This window comes from Cyprinus carpio, chromosome A25 (assembly GCF_018340385.1).
Source record: "Cyprinus carpio isolate SPL01 chromosome A25, ASM1834038v1, whole genome shotgun sequence".
Classification (NCBI taxonomy): Eukaryota; Metazoa; Chordata; class Actinopteri; order Cypriniformes; family Cyprinidae; genus Cyprinus; species Cyprinus carpio.
The window spans coordinates 20,995,253-21,008,927 of record NC_056596.1 but is presented as its reverse complement, the minus strand read 5'-3'; the positions used below and the strand labels follow the sequence as shown (position 1 = coordinate 21,008,927).

The 13,675-nt window shown below is 36.9% G+C and overlaps 2 pseudogenes; both read left to right on the top strand.

Moving 5' to 3' along the window:
* LOC122135655 overlaps positions 1 to 6,185 on the top strand; it is a 40,938-nt pseudogene extending 34,753 nt beyond the window's left edge.
* A 45-nt stretch (positions 6,186 to 6,230) lies between these two features.
* On the top strand, positions 6,231 to 12,902 carry LOC122135708 (annotated as a pseudogene).
* The last annotated feature ends 773 nt before the right edge of the window (positions 12,903 to 13,675 follow it).

The following is a 13,675-nucleotide window of genomic DNA, read 5'->3' as shown; positions in this document are numbered from 1 at the left end:
TATGTGTGTGTATGCCTGTGTTTGTGCATGTTACACAAAGCGATTCATAGAGTGAGAGGAAGAGTCTGTGCATGTGTGTGAGTATGTTGGGGTGCTCGGGTGGCATGTGTGGTGATTTGTTCCCGTGTTAAATTCCAGGCTCATTGTTGCGCCGTCTCAGGGTCTCCGTGCCGGTAATCCGACTCTGCTTGCATCTGGGAAGACGTGATAGCAGAGCTGGAGAGAGATTACAGCACTCCACGCTCTATTATTACAACACCCCGACTCTCTCTTGCCCTCTATTCGCCATGCCCTCATTTAGAGAGAATACCCTGCCCAGACACTTGTAATATTGGTTTAATCTTTCAGTTATAACACCATGCTGCACTCCAGACACCCTGTTTGAGTTCATATTTCACAGTTTTCTCACAATTATTCATTTATGTGTTGTGTTTTGCACATTCTCACTATTATTATAGCTCATACTTAGGGTTAGAGATTTGAATAAAGCACTAGTTATTCAACTTTGCTGTGCAAATCGTTGGAAGAAGTCTCTTATGCTTACTAAGGCTTCATTTATTTGATCAAAATTGTATACAGCAATATTGTAAATAAAATACTACATTTTACACTTCAGAAATCGTTGTAGTATGCTGAACTGCTGATCAAAAATCATTTATTATTAATGTTGAACATAATTCTTTGATACTTTTTTTAGGGTTCTTTGATGAATGGAAAGTAAAAACAGCAAGTCTATTATAAATTTCTTTGATCAATTTAATAAACATTTGAATGGTAACGTATGAATCAGCATGCAACATTTCCAGATCCTATTCTGCATATTACATGTCCTCTCTTGCCCTTTTATCAATAAAAAGTTGCAAAAAAATAAAATGTAAAAATAAAAAAAGGAAATGTAGTGGGAATGGTACTCAACTGAACTTAGATGAACTTCATATGTCACTTTTTGTGAAAAAAAAATAATGTTGTGTGAGAATAGTAGACTCAGAGAGGAGAAAGTTTGAGAGCAACAGATCAAGTCCAACCACATATATTCACACTCTATTGTTCTTGCTTTTGGACTTGATGTGATGTGCACCTGCTGATGCATAAAGCACAGTGATAGATTGATGTGCAAATAATCTCTTCTATCTTTTCCTGTCTTTGTGTGCACCAGGGCACTTTGGCTGCGTGTTCCATGGAAACCCTGCTTGAACCAGATGGCCAGAAGCAGCACTGCGCCGTCAAGTCCTTAAACCGTGAGTTTTACAACATGAGTGTTAAGGTGGTACAGTGTGCACGCACCGAAGAGCTGAAGCTCTAAAATCTCTGACTGGATGAGCCAGTATTCAAACTATATTCATGAGGGTTTGGGCATTCTATTGTGCCTAACACCCCTTATACATGGAAAACCCACTATAACGTGGTATTGATGGGCCCTAACCACGTCAAAAATCATTTGAAACTATTAAATCCTACAGACAAAAATAAATTTAAAAATACAGTTAGGATCCCCTCTAGTCTGCATAATTATTCCACCCATAGATTATGAATTCATTCTGAACCCAGTTTGACATCTCTTTACTGAGATATGACGTATGACTGTTGAGGCTGTTTTAATAGGGCCTTGTGATTGAGATGATGATGATGAATGCAGCCATCTCGCATTAGAGATGCCTCTAATCACGTCATGGTCACTGAGAGCTTTTAGATTTATGACCCAAGCTTTGTTTTTCTGTCTCAGTTTTCAACAGGAACTGCTGTTGCTTAACTAGACTCTCAATGTATCATGTTTTACATCATATTTAACTTTTTTGACAAAGGGGTGTTTTTGTTGTGCATTTAATTTTTCATTTATTAATATTTTAAATTAGTTCTTATTTTTTATTTATTTTCCATTTTCAAAAAAGCAATTTTATTTTGTTTAACATTTACTTCATTAATTTGTTTTTGTGGTTTTAGTTAACTACAATAACCCTGGTGCATTCATATATTAATCACAAACAAAGAATCATAAAATTGTTATCAATAAATAAAATGAAGAATTGATTGACTACTTTAAGGCTGTTTCCCAGAAACAGTTTTTAGGTCTTTTTGAGTATCCTAAGCTACTCTGACAGCAGTATAGGATGCCTCATCGCTCAGGATCAGTCTACTGTAAGACATGTACACACAGGCCCTTTTCTTTTTTGTGTACCCATAAACCTCTCTTTCTCTTAGTGAAGGTTAAACATCTGTTTAATCTCCTCAAAAATGTGAAAGCTCCACCAACAAGTTTAAGGTGGAGGACCAACAGAGAATCTCAGAGCTCTGCTAGCAATGATGCGGTCATGTCACAGCGGATTAAGTCTCTGTTCTGAAACCTCCCGGGTGAAATATCAGGCCGTGTGTGATAAAACACTTGATAGTGTTGAGGATAATTTATAAGTCGTGGTGAATGGTTTCACTGACAATTTGGCAGATTTATTGCTAACGCAGCAAAATGTAACGGCAGGATAGATTTTAAAAGAGTCATTTTGCATGTGTGTAAATCTAGGCTGGGGGTGATACCAAAAACCATGATGGTAATCTTTGAACTTGTTAGACTGTTTTTGTACACTTATGTGGCAGGAATCACCGATATATAGGAGGTGTCCCAGTTTTCTGAAGGAGGGCATCATCATGAAAGATTTTCAGCCATCCCAATGTGCTCTCTCTGCTGCTGGGAATCTGCCTGCCCAGCGAGGGGCTCGCCTCTCGTCGTGTGTGGCCGTACATGAAGCACGGAGATCTGCGTAACTTCATCAGAGATGAAACTCATGTATGTGGTGGCAGCATCTAAAATATATCTTTCAGCACAACTTCAGTGTCAGACTGTAGCTTCATATTAAAAACATAATAAAGATTATAACAATGAAATCTAAAAAGATGACAGTGCCCTCCTGGTGAAGTGCTTTTTATTGTTATTGTTTTTTAAATGGAGAGCTTGTTTTCATTCCCACAGAACCCCACAGTAAGGACCTGATGGGTTTCGGGCTGCAGGTGGCTAAAGGAATGGAATATCTCGCCAGCAAGAAGTTTGTACACAGAGACCTCGCAGCCAGAAACTGCATGTGAGTTTTTCAACAAATTACCCAACAGTGTTTTGAAGTATCGCACAGTACTATGTACAGCATTGTGTAGTAATGTAATTTAATGTTTTTAGGGGCATGTGACTTGCATTAGGGTGCTTGTTTCTTAAATTAATGACTTTTTAACCTAATATGTTTTATAACATCCCTCTCAGGCTAGATGAGAGCTACACGGTAAAGGTGGCTGATTTTGGGCCTGGCCAGAGACGTCTATGATAAAGAATACTACAGCGTGCACAACAAGCACGGGGTCAAAGCTCCCTCTGCCCGTCAAATGGATGGGGCATTAGAAAGTCTGCAAACACACAAGTTCACCACCAAATCTGATGTGGTAAGTAACTCAATAATAATCTCAGTTTTTGTATGGGCATCCTTAACATAAATTGTAGTTAATTTGAACAAGGATCAGTTTTCACAGCCTATAATTAGAAGATTACATTATGTTTCAAAATTGAGATGTTTAAATGACCAAATTGAACATTTTTGGGCATTATAAGCAGTTTATATGATCAAACATAACATTTTTGGGTGTCAAAAGTATGCTTGAATGTTCAAATCCACATCAAATATCAATTTTGGGCATTAAATGCACTAACTCAAATCACAGTGCATGCACCCATGATCCCCCAAAATGCTGACTATGTATTTAGCTTACTGCAGTACAATGAAGTTTTACTATGGTATTTTATTCTGATGGCAATATTTTAAAAGCTATCCAGTCTTGAAATCAACTTGTGGTCTCCTGGGTCACTTTGACAAGATTTGCGCAGAACTTTTCTCTATCACACTGACTCATTCATGCACACACATGTCAAGCTCAAGGTGAATCATGACTCATGTCCTGTTTTCTAACCTACCTGAATTTCAAATGAAATAGATGACTACACGTAACCACTTATGTGGAAAATAGTTTCTCAACATTTCCCAAATACTGACCTGACTATTCCCTTAAATGGATTTATGATTTCAGCTTTTCCTGTGCTTTTTTCCCCCTTTTTGTTGGCCTCCAACTAATGACAGTGTCAGAGCCACCCAAAGTTCACTTGCTGTCCTCATTACTCATTGTTTTGAATTTGATCTTCACACAGTGGTCGTTCGGCGTGTGTGCTATGGGAACTCATGACCCGGGGTGCCCCGCCTTACTCCGATGTGAACTCCTTCGACATCACTGTCTTCCTCTTGCAAGGACGAGCAGACTATTACAGCCAGAGTTCTGCCCAGATGCACTGTACGTGCACACACACACACCCACTGACACACACTTGGTCCTTCATTATAACCAACGTACAGCACTCTGAAGGGTGAGTGTGTCAACACGAGTGTAACACAGAGAGCCATTGTTAACCACCCGCAGATTCAGTCAAGCAGTAGTAGTTCATCAAAACTCTTGGCCAGCTCAGCTCTGCATGACTACCTGAGCTCGGCACACATCGACTCCCCACCCTGCCTGTATGATATGAGTCAACCTCCAAACATTCTTCACACGCCGCCGTCTAATATCCAGCCGTGGCTCTGAATAGAGATATGTGGGTCATCACTCCCTTCCCTTATGGATGACAAAAAGAGCCAGTCCTCCCAGGTCTTCGTGCCTCTGCTCAGCAGACTATTGCAGGACAAACAATGGAATGTTGTTCTGAAATGAGATGAAAGTTTGCACCGAAGGTTATAAAATTTCAAGGCAAACGCTGTCTGCCAAAGCAAAGCATCAGCAGCTGGGATGGACAACGGAGAAGTAGGACACTTGTGATTCTTAGCTCAAAACGAATCAAAAATTGACAAATAAATAGAAATATTTAAAACTACACTACTAATGTTGAAAAAGTACATTTTCCACAAAACTATGAAGCGGGAACAACTGTTTTTCAACATTTAATAACAAGAAGAAATTATTCTTTAATGCAGCAATTCAGCATATTAGCATGATTTCTGAAGGATCATGTGACACTAAAGAACTGAAATGGCTGATGAAAATTCAGATTTGCATCACAGAAATAAAATTACATTTCAAAATATAATAAAACTGTCAATTTTAAATAGTACTTATTATGTTTTAAAAATATATTTAAGAAGAAAACAGGTACTTTAAATTGTAATAATATTTCACAGTACTAATGTTTTTACTCTATTTTTGTTCAAATAAATGCAGCCTTGGTGAACCTAAGCGACTTTCAAAAAATATTTTAAAAATCTTCTGACTTGAGACTTTTGAACAATGTTGTATTTATTTTCATTTATTTCTTATTTAAAAAAAAAAACTAAATGTAAACCTTAAAAAAATAATAATAAATAAATAAATAAAGTGGACAAATAAGACATTTTAAAAACTATTTAATTCAGTGTTTAAAAATATTAGTTAAATATAACAATGCAAGAATAACTATTTTAACTAATTTTTAAATTAAAACAATACTCTGTTTAAATTAATGCAGGGCCAGGCTTGATTTTTATCCAGTAGGATTTGATTAGAGTGTGCAAAGTGGGATATAACATTATTAATGTTGTTTGCTAGTTGTATAAATGAACCCTTCATGCTAAAGTATTTTGCTTCTGTTTGTGCCATGAACATTAATTAATGACTTTTGAAAGCTTTTTTGGCTTGGATAAATGTGTGCAGATGAATCTCGCACAATAAGACCAAGGACTTTTATTAAGAAAGTAAAATTTATGAATTTAGGTTTTTATCTATTTTTTGTAGATATAATGTGATGATCGAGTGCTGGCACCCCAAACCCGAGCGCCGGCCCACCTTCTCAGAGCTAGTGTCCCGCATCTCCACCATCTTCTCCAGCTTCAGCGGCGAGCACTACATCCTCCTTAACACCACCTACGTCAACATCGATAAGATGACGCCCTACCCCTCTCTCATCTCCTCTCAGAGTAACCTCGACCTTGACTGCTGCACCTGAGAGACAAAGACACCAGACAGAGGGAGGGAGAGGAGAACAACAACAAAAAAACCATTGCTGTTCATGAAAGTCACTGGACTGACTACCAGGGGTGGCTTTCATCATTAAAGGAGGAGGAAAGCAGCCCAAGGACACTGTGAAAGACATAAAAGGCACGAACACTCCCTTAATCGCTGTAAATAGATTATGATGAGCCCGTGACCTGTGGAGTTAAGGTTCTGCAGTCGAGCACGAGATGGTCCTGATCTCCTGGGACAGAGATTGTGACTCCACTGCCATGTGGTGAAAACGGTTTGGCATCCCATTAACCGTTTCATCTGTAGGGCTGCATTTTGATTCTTCTTGCAGTCTCGTGACCATCTGATTCATTTATGCTTTTGGCAGATGCTTTCAAACGACTTCAGGATGTCTCAACTTGTGTTCTCTGAAGCAACCTGAGCGTATGTTGACCAATTTATTTTCTGTGAAAAGTGTAATAAAACGTTGTGCATGCCTTCATACTATGAACTGAGAGCAGCATATAATGGAGTTATCAGGAGAACACTGGACTCACGTGATGTTTGATGATGTTTTGAGGGACTTTGAATCTGTCAATGCTCTTGTTGTGAGCCTGTCGTCTGATTCAGACCGATATGAATGATTCTGTTTTGTTAACTTATGTTCAGATGATTGTTTTCTGTCCTGGCCATTTCAATCTAACTGTCAAGATTTATTCCATAGTTCTTCTATATTTTTATATAATCTGCTTAAGTTTAGTGTCAAAGCAAACATACTACAAGGCCCACCTTGAATCTGCGCAGCTTTTTCACATTTTCACAACTGATTAAGTGCACAAAGAAAAAACATATTTTCTTTGTGCACTTAATCAGTTGTGAAAATGTACACATGCATATATTCCTATAATAGCGATATAAATATATGCTTTTTATATTTAATATATATATTTATTAAAAGTAATTATTTATATATATTACATAGATTGTAGATAGATAGATATAGTAGATAGGATAGATAGATAGATAGATCATGTGTATATATAAATATAAATTAATTATATACATTAAATATCAAATGTTTATATATACACATGGCTTGTATATGGAATTCTGCATATGCGCCACAACAAAATATACAATCTAGAGAGAGAGAGAATGTGTGAGACTTTGTGAACAGCAGACACAGGATTCAGTGTAGGCCTGTATGTATGTTTCTGTGTAGTGAAGATGACTATGAATGTGACTTGCCATAACGGGACTACTGTATGATGTAAATAATTTGTCTCTCTATCTTATTATTGTCTTACTTGCTGTGTTTATACATGTGTGTATATATAGCCAATAAACACAGTACAATTTAGACGTTTGGTATACCGTTAAATGAGGTCAATCAACATTTCAGTTTATCCCTATGTGAGTAAAGTTCTAGTGTTATTGTTACAAATGATCAATAAGCGGGCTGAATCTTGATTTGTTTTATATTACGGTTTAGGTTTCACCGTTTATGAAAACCGTTCTTTTCTGTGAGCCTGTCGGACTGTCTTCTTGAGATTTCTATACGGACATCAAACTCAGAAATGGTACAAATGACATATTCTGTTGTTCCAGTCATGATAATAAAGTTTTGTTATGTGTGTAATATATGAGTAGAGACTTCTTCTTTGTGCTGTATCTAGCAAATGTTGTCCTCTGAAGTCTCCATTTCATCGGCTCTGTGTGAACTTTGACCATGACCTTCTGATTATCCTCAAAGCTCTTGACTCGACCCTCAACCGCTGGTTCTCGCTGGCGTCTAGACAGGCTTTTTAATTTCCTCCTTTATGGTCTTTTCTTGAAAAGAATGGTAACACTGAAAGAGGTTTGAGCAGGTGAGTGGAGTGGATTATTGTGTTTATTATTATGTTTTATTATTTTTTATTATCTAGTACTTTTATAGTCTGCAAAAGTGTTGATGATACAGTAACATGCATTAAATGTGTTCAAAAAGTAGCCCTGCAATGCAAGAAACCATGTGTAGCCTCGCATAGCTTGCTTTATTAGATTCTGAACTTGGCTGTGCTAACTAGAGGACATATACTAAATCCCTCCTCATAACTCAACACTCATTCATAAGCTAATGTGGAGGAGGATATGACACACTGTTATTTATTGTAAATCTGTGACCTCGCATTATATGAAATGACTAGAGCGCCACCTACTGGACGAGTTTTAGTTTTAGCATTCGCGTGTAAAGGGGCGGTCACACTAGACTTTGAACGTGCGAAATTTTTCGCGACACCGCTGCGAATATGGGGCGGGAGCAGGAACGGTCTCCCCTCAGTTATCACAAACATGGATTAATGTGCTTGTACTGTGCCTTTTGCGACGGCGTCGGGGGGGAAAGTGTTTTATTAGGTTTACTCTCTGTCTGTCTTCTCTCTCTCTCTATATAATACATAACACTAAGCAATAAAAAATTATAAAATGTGTCCTCATTTCAAATTGTAACCATCTGTTCCTGTTTCCATTGACAGACACTCGACAGTTGACACTTTTTTAATAATCTTTTAAAGATGTAACTTATGTAAAATAGGATGCTGCGCTATGGCTAAAATTAGCGCTTCCTAATAATTTGAATTTATGTACAGAGAGGTCACGCAGTGACGTATTGACATTCTACTGATCCCCCGTATTCACGTGATGCGAATTCGCAGGTCAGAGAGTTCCCAAACTTGAACTTTGGAACGCCAGCGAAATGCGGAAATTTTTCGAATGAGCTTGCGTTTCCGGTCTGACGCATTCGCATACGTATGAATGGAAGTCAATGGAACGAAAAGTGCAGTGTGACCGCCCCTGCAATAGCTGGCCAGGAGAGCAATTTGTGACCACTTTTTGACTGTGGCCCTTTGTTTCAGGATTATGAATCACTTTCAGTAAAAAAATAAGTTCCCTTGGGCCTTCATTGAAGGGAATTAAACTAGTTATACAAGCAGTGAGGTAGTGTCATGAATTAATAGCCTATCGCTCGCAGCTATTAGAAAAGCGACGGAAAGTTCCGCCCCAGTATGACGTTCTGTCTGCTCAGCTCCAAAACGACAGCACTGAGAGTTTGAAATCATCATGACAAGACAGTTATGAGCTACTTACAACACAGCAGTACATTCATCTCTAGTGCTGCAGGCTGGGTCACGTTCTGTCCACACACAGATGTCCACAAATGTGAAAATAGCTTCTAATTTTAGGGACCAGACAATAGTTCCCATAAGAAACCGGCTTAATAAACAATCAATAATGTAACAATCTTAAAATGTGAAAAAGGTTCCATAAGAGTTACATTTTTAGACAGAGAGAGTTAGTGTAGCCTATTGACAATATTCATTCGCTCAAAATGACATGAAAGTTTGCAGCACGGAACACTGTAATATTATTGTCTCACTAAATTAAACTAAAAGGGGACTATAGTAAAAAGTACATGATTTATTATTTGATTATGACCCTATAGGGGGCATATATGGTTTTGTTTTTGTTGTTTGCTATTCATTTAAATTAAGCAACAAATGTATTTTTGCTGTTGCTGTTGTTGGCATTTTAACCTTAAGTCTTTTTATCGTCATTTTAACCTTCTTTGATCATAAAGGCGACGGTCACACTTTAATTTTCAAGTTGATGGACTTCACTTCCCATAATTCCACTCGCGCTTGAGCCTGTTCCGGTTTGCCGTCATTGCTGTGCGCTGTACTCGTGCCCTCCTGATATAAACATTTCTGCACGGTGTTTATTAATGCAAGTAGCGTTTAACGTTTCGCTCTAATCCGTAGTGAGGCTTTAGTGATGTTTACTTGTGTAGTTACACAGCTGTTACGTCACGGTGTGCGTGGTGGGTTCAGTGCAGGGATGTTCAAGACTCTTCACCAGAGCTTTGATCTCTCAGGCTCTCCCGAACTTTTTCAGATGCTCCGGAAACCTGCAACTCCTAAAGACTTGAAATAACACCTATAAAGCAATGGGAAATTATTATTTTAACCCTTTCGGGCAAAGGTCAAATGTCATTTAGGCTGTAATATATTCCATAAAATCACTGGATCCACATGCTTTCCCTGAGGCTGATCGGGCATTTGTCAGTTTGCACGTGACAGATGCGAATCAAACTCTTTAATCTGTGGACGGATTTCATGTTCATTATGATGATCAAAGCAATGAACTTCAGATTTCGGCAGATGAGGTGGATTGCAATGTCACTGTTGAATTGACAGCACCTGTTAAATGTGGTAAGTATATATATTCAAGCTTTTAAAGATCATAATAAATCATGTACTTTTATTATATTATTAATATATTGCTGGTTTATTTTATTAATAACTGATGTTTTTATATTTACCTTTTTTAAATGAAGAGCTTTTTACTATCTAGACTGTATTTACAGTAAGTAAAAGTAATGTAATAAGTGGTACCATTTTATAACTAACATTCATAGAAATACATGTGCATCCTTTTAGTCCCTGTCCATTCCTGCAGATCTCCACATCAAGACTAAAGACAAAGGCAATGTGAAGATCCAGAAAATGGAGAGTGACCTCTGATGCCACGTTCACACACAGAGAGAGGGCACTGTGTCCTAGAGTCTGTCAAGGTGACACATTCGTTTTTTTTTTAATCATTTAATGCAGGGGTTTGCAAACTAGGGATGAAAGGGAGTACTAGGATTTTTAAATAAAAATAAATGTTAAAAATAACATACAAATACTGTATTTTACTAAATATTACAGTAGTGAATGATGTAATAGAAACTAAATATTTTCTAAATACAACATACTAACATATTTATAACAATTTGTAACAGTATAAACTGGGTCTTTATACATGAAAATATGTAGATGCCTTTTAAACTTTCCCCATCCTAACTGCTACTAATTTTTTGGGATCTGTGGTTTAGTAAAAGATTGCAAACCCCTGATTATTTGTTTGTGATAATATGGAATATGGATTATTATTATGTGTCAAATTTTGATTTTGTTTAGGGTCATGAGGTTCAAGTGCAGTCCACAGGAGGAAAGGTCACCGGACTTTCAGACCATACATGGGAATGTCGATATCAGCACATCTTTGGACAGTGTAAGTACTTTTATGATTTATATAACTGCATTATACTGTACTGTGAATTGTTATTAAAATCACAGTTTTTGTTCTCCAGAATGTCGATATTAAGAAAATTCAAGGAACCACCATGAATCTCTCCACAGAACACGGGGATCTGAAAGTGAAGGCCATTTATGCTGAATGCACATCAGTGTCCACTTCCTCCGGGAACATCCAGATTGGCCACGTGCACGGTGAGGGGACGGGACGGTAATGGCTTATTGTCAAGACCTGATATGCAGTTAGGACATGAATAATTGTTGTTGTTTTACAGGTGAAGCTCTTGTACAAAGTAAAACAGGAAACATTGTCATTGGTGAGTTATCAGTCTGAATTGACAGTAGGTTTTTAGTCACTCATTTAGTGCACTAAAGATGTCTTTCCTTCTTCATAGACAGCTCAAGTGGATGCCCTGAAGGTGTTTACTACTGCTGGAAACATTGATGCATATGTGGGCCAAGATGGAAGCGGAGAGCTTCACAGTCAGCAAGGTGATAATCAGAATCACAAACAGAATATAACATCAAAGAAACTAATAAATAAGATGAGCCTAGTATGAACATCTCTATTTAAAATTTACCTGACTACTTACTTTTTTATTCCTGCAGCCATCTGTTTATTTTTTAAATTTGGTTATATTTAGTCTTTAAAATCTATTGTACCTAAATAATAATAGATAATACATATTTTTGAATAAATTATGTAATTCTATTATTAAAATAAGAATAAAAAATGTAAAGTAATTTTGAAATTAATCATTAGGTGTTTTAAATTTTTTTTATACTTAATGATTACCTCACATGACCTTTTTTATAGCCATTAAAAATGCTACAATGGTTTTTCAGAAGCATATGTAACCAGTGAATACAGAGTTCATTTCTAACAGATTGACCCTTGTTTTAAACTAGTTTTGGACCACTTTTATTTTTCATTGATTCAGGTGCTGTGAGTGTGCGTGTGCCGTCCACTATGAAAGCAGCAGTGCACTTGTGTGGAACCTCTGTTAGCATGAGCTCAGAGATAGTTAGCTCGTGTCAAGAGACTGAACGTACTTCAGCTGATGGGAAGACAACAGTTACGGGTGAGTAGAAGCCAGACCCACTGGATGTCTCTTAACTACCTGAACTGCCTGTAATTTTTTTTTTTCAGTTGCAAGTCTACATCTTATCCTAAAATACAAACATGAATATGTGACTATTTAAAATACAGTTATGATCTAACATATTATATGCATTCATTAGATTGTATGTACTCATTTTAGCTCATTTGAATGGTGGCACGCATGAAGAACGATGGATCAAAGCCACTGCAGAAAAAGGTGCTGTCAGCCTGAGAAACCAGAGCTGGTTTGAGACCCTCAGACTTGGAGCTCAGAGTTTAAAACCTGCACAGAAGCACCTGGGACCAACTACAGAACTGACAGAACCTTGCTGCTGGATTTATACAGGAGATTTAAACTGGATCTTGTGTATATCTGTCCAACAAGACACTTCACATATAGCTATAGTGAGATACAACAGTCTTGACTGAAGCGTGGGTGAATGCATCTAAATGACGTTTGAAACACATTGCATGTCTTTTTAGGGCTTACGCTGTGGGCAAGTTCTGCTTCAGAAGATCCTGATGGGTACTTTCTACTTTTTACAAGTAATGGTACTCATGTATTCACACTAAATGCAATGGTATAACATCCTGCCAGATCCTGAGAGATGTTACAGTATACCTGATGAGTTGATAAATAGAACCCATTGAAACAACTGTACAAAAGAAATAAATAAAACATGCTATTTTAAAGCACTTATTTTGTGAAAAACTTCTACACGCATTGCAACATACAATATTATAGCGTATTATAGAATACATACACTATTGTTCAAATATTTGGGGTTTTAAAGTAAAAATAACTTTTAACAATTTAAAATAACTTTTTAAAATTGTAAAATGTCATTGATTTCTGTGATGCAAAGTAATTTCTCCAGTCTCCAGTGTCACATAATCCTTCAGAAATCATTTAAAATGCTGCTCAAGAAACAGTTTTTGTTATCATCAGTATTGAAAACAGTTAATATTTTTGTGGAAACCGTGATTTTTTTTCCTGTTCAAAAGAACAGAATTTATTAGAAATATAAATATTTTGTAACATTTTAATTGTTACTGTCACTTGATACATTTAATGTGTCCTTGCTGAATGATTTTATTTATTTATTAACTTTTACCGATAGTACATGCTCAAACTATTTTTGTGACAAAATTTTTAAAGTCACATGTATGTGTAAGATCTGTGCTTAATATTTGCTAATTATATGCAAAATGAAGAAAAAGTGAGGAGATGAGTGAAAACTGTTAACAAAATACTGCTTTTTGTCCACAGTTCATCTTGTTAATCACACCTTATAACTACTGTGGTCAGACTTATGGTCAGATCATATCATATGAATTAAGTTCTGTGGCAGGCCTTTTACAGTGGAACTGGTTACTGGCATTGATTGCAGTTCCTGGAAGTATGGGTAAGCGTCTTTTATATGACTATACCTTAACCTGCAGAGAAAAAAAAGGTACAAATGTATGT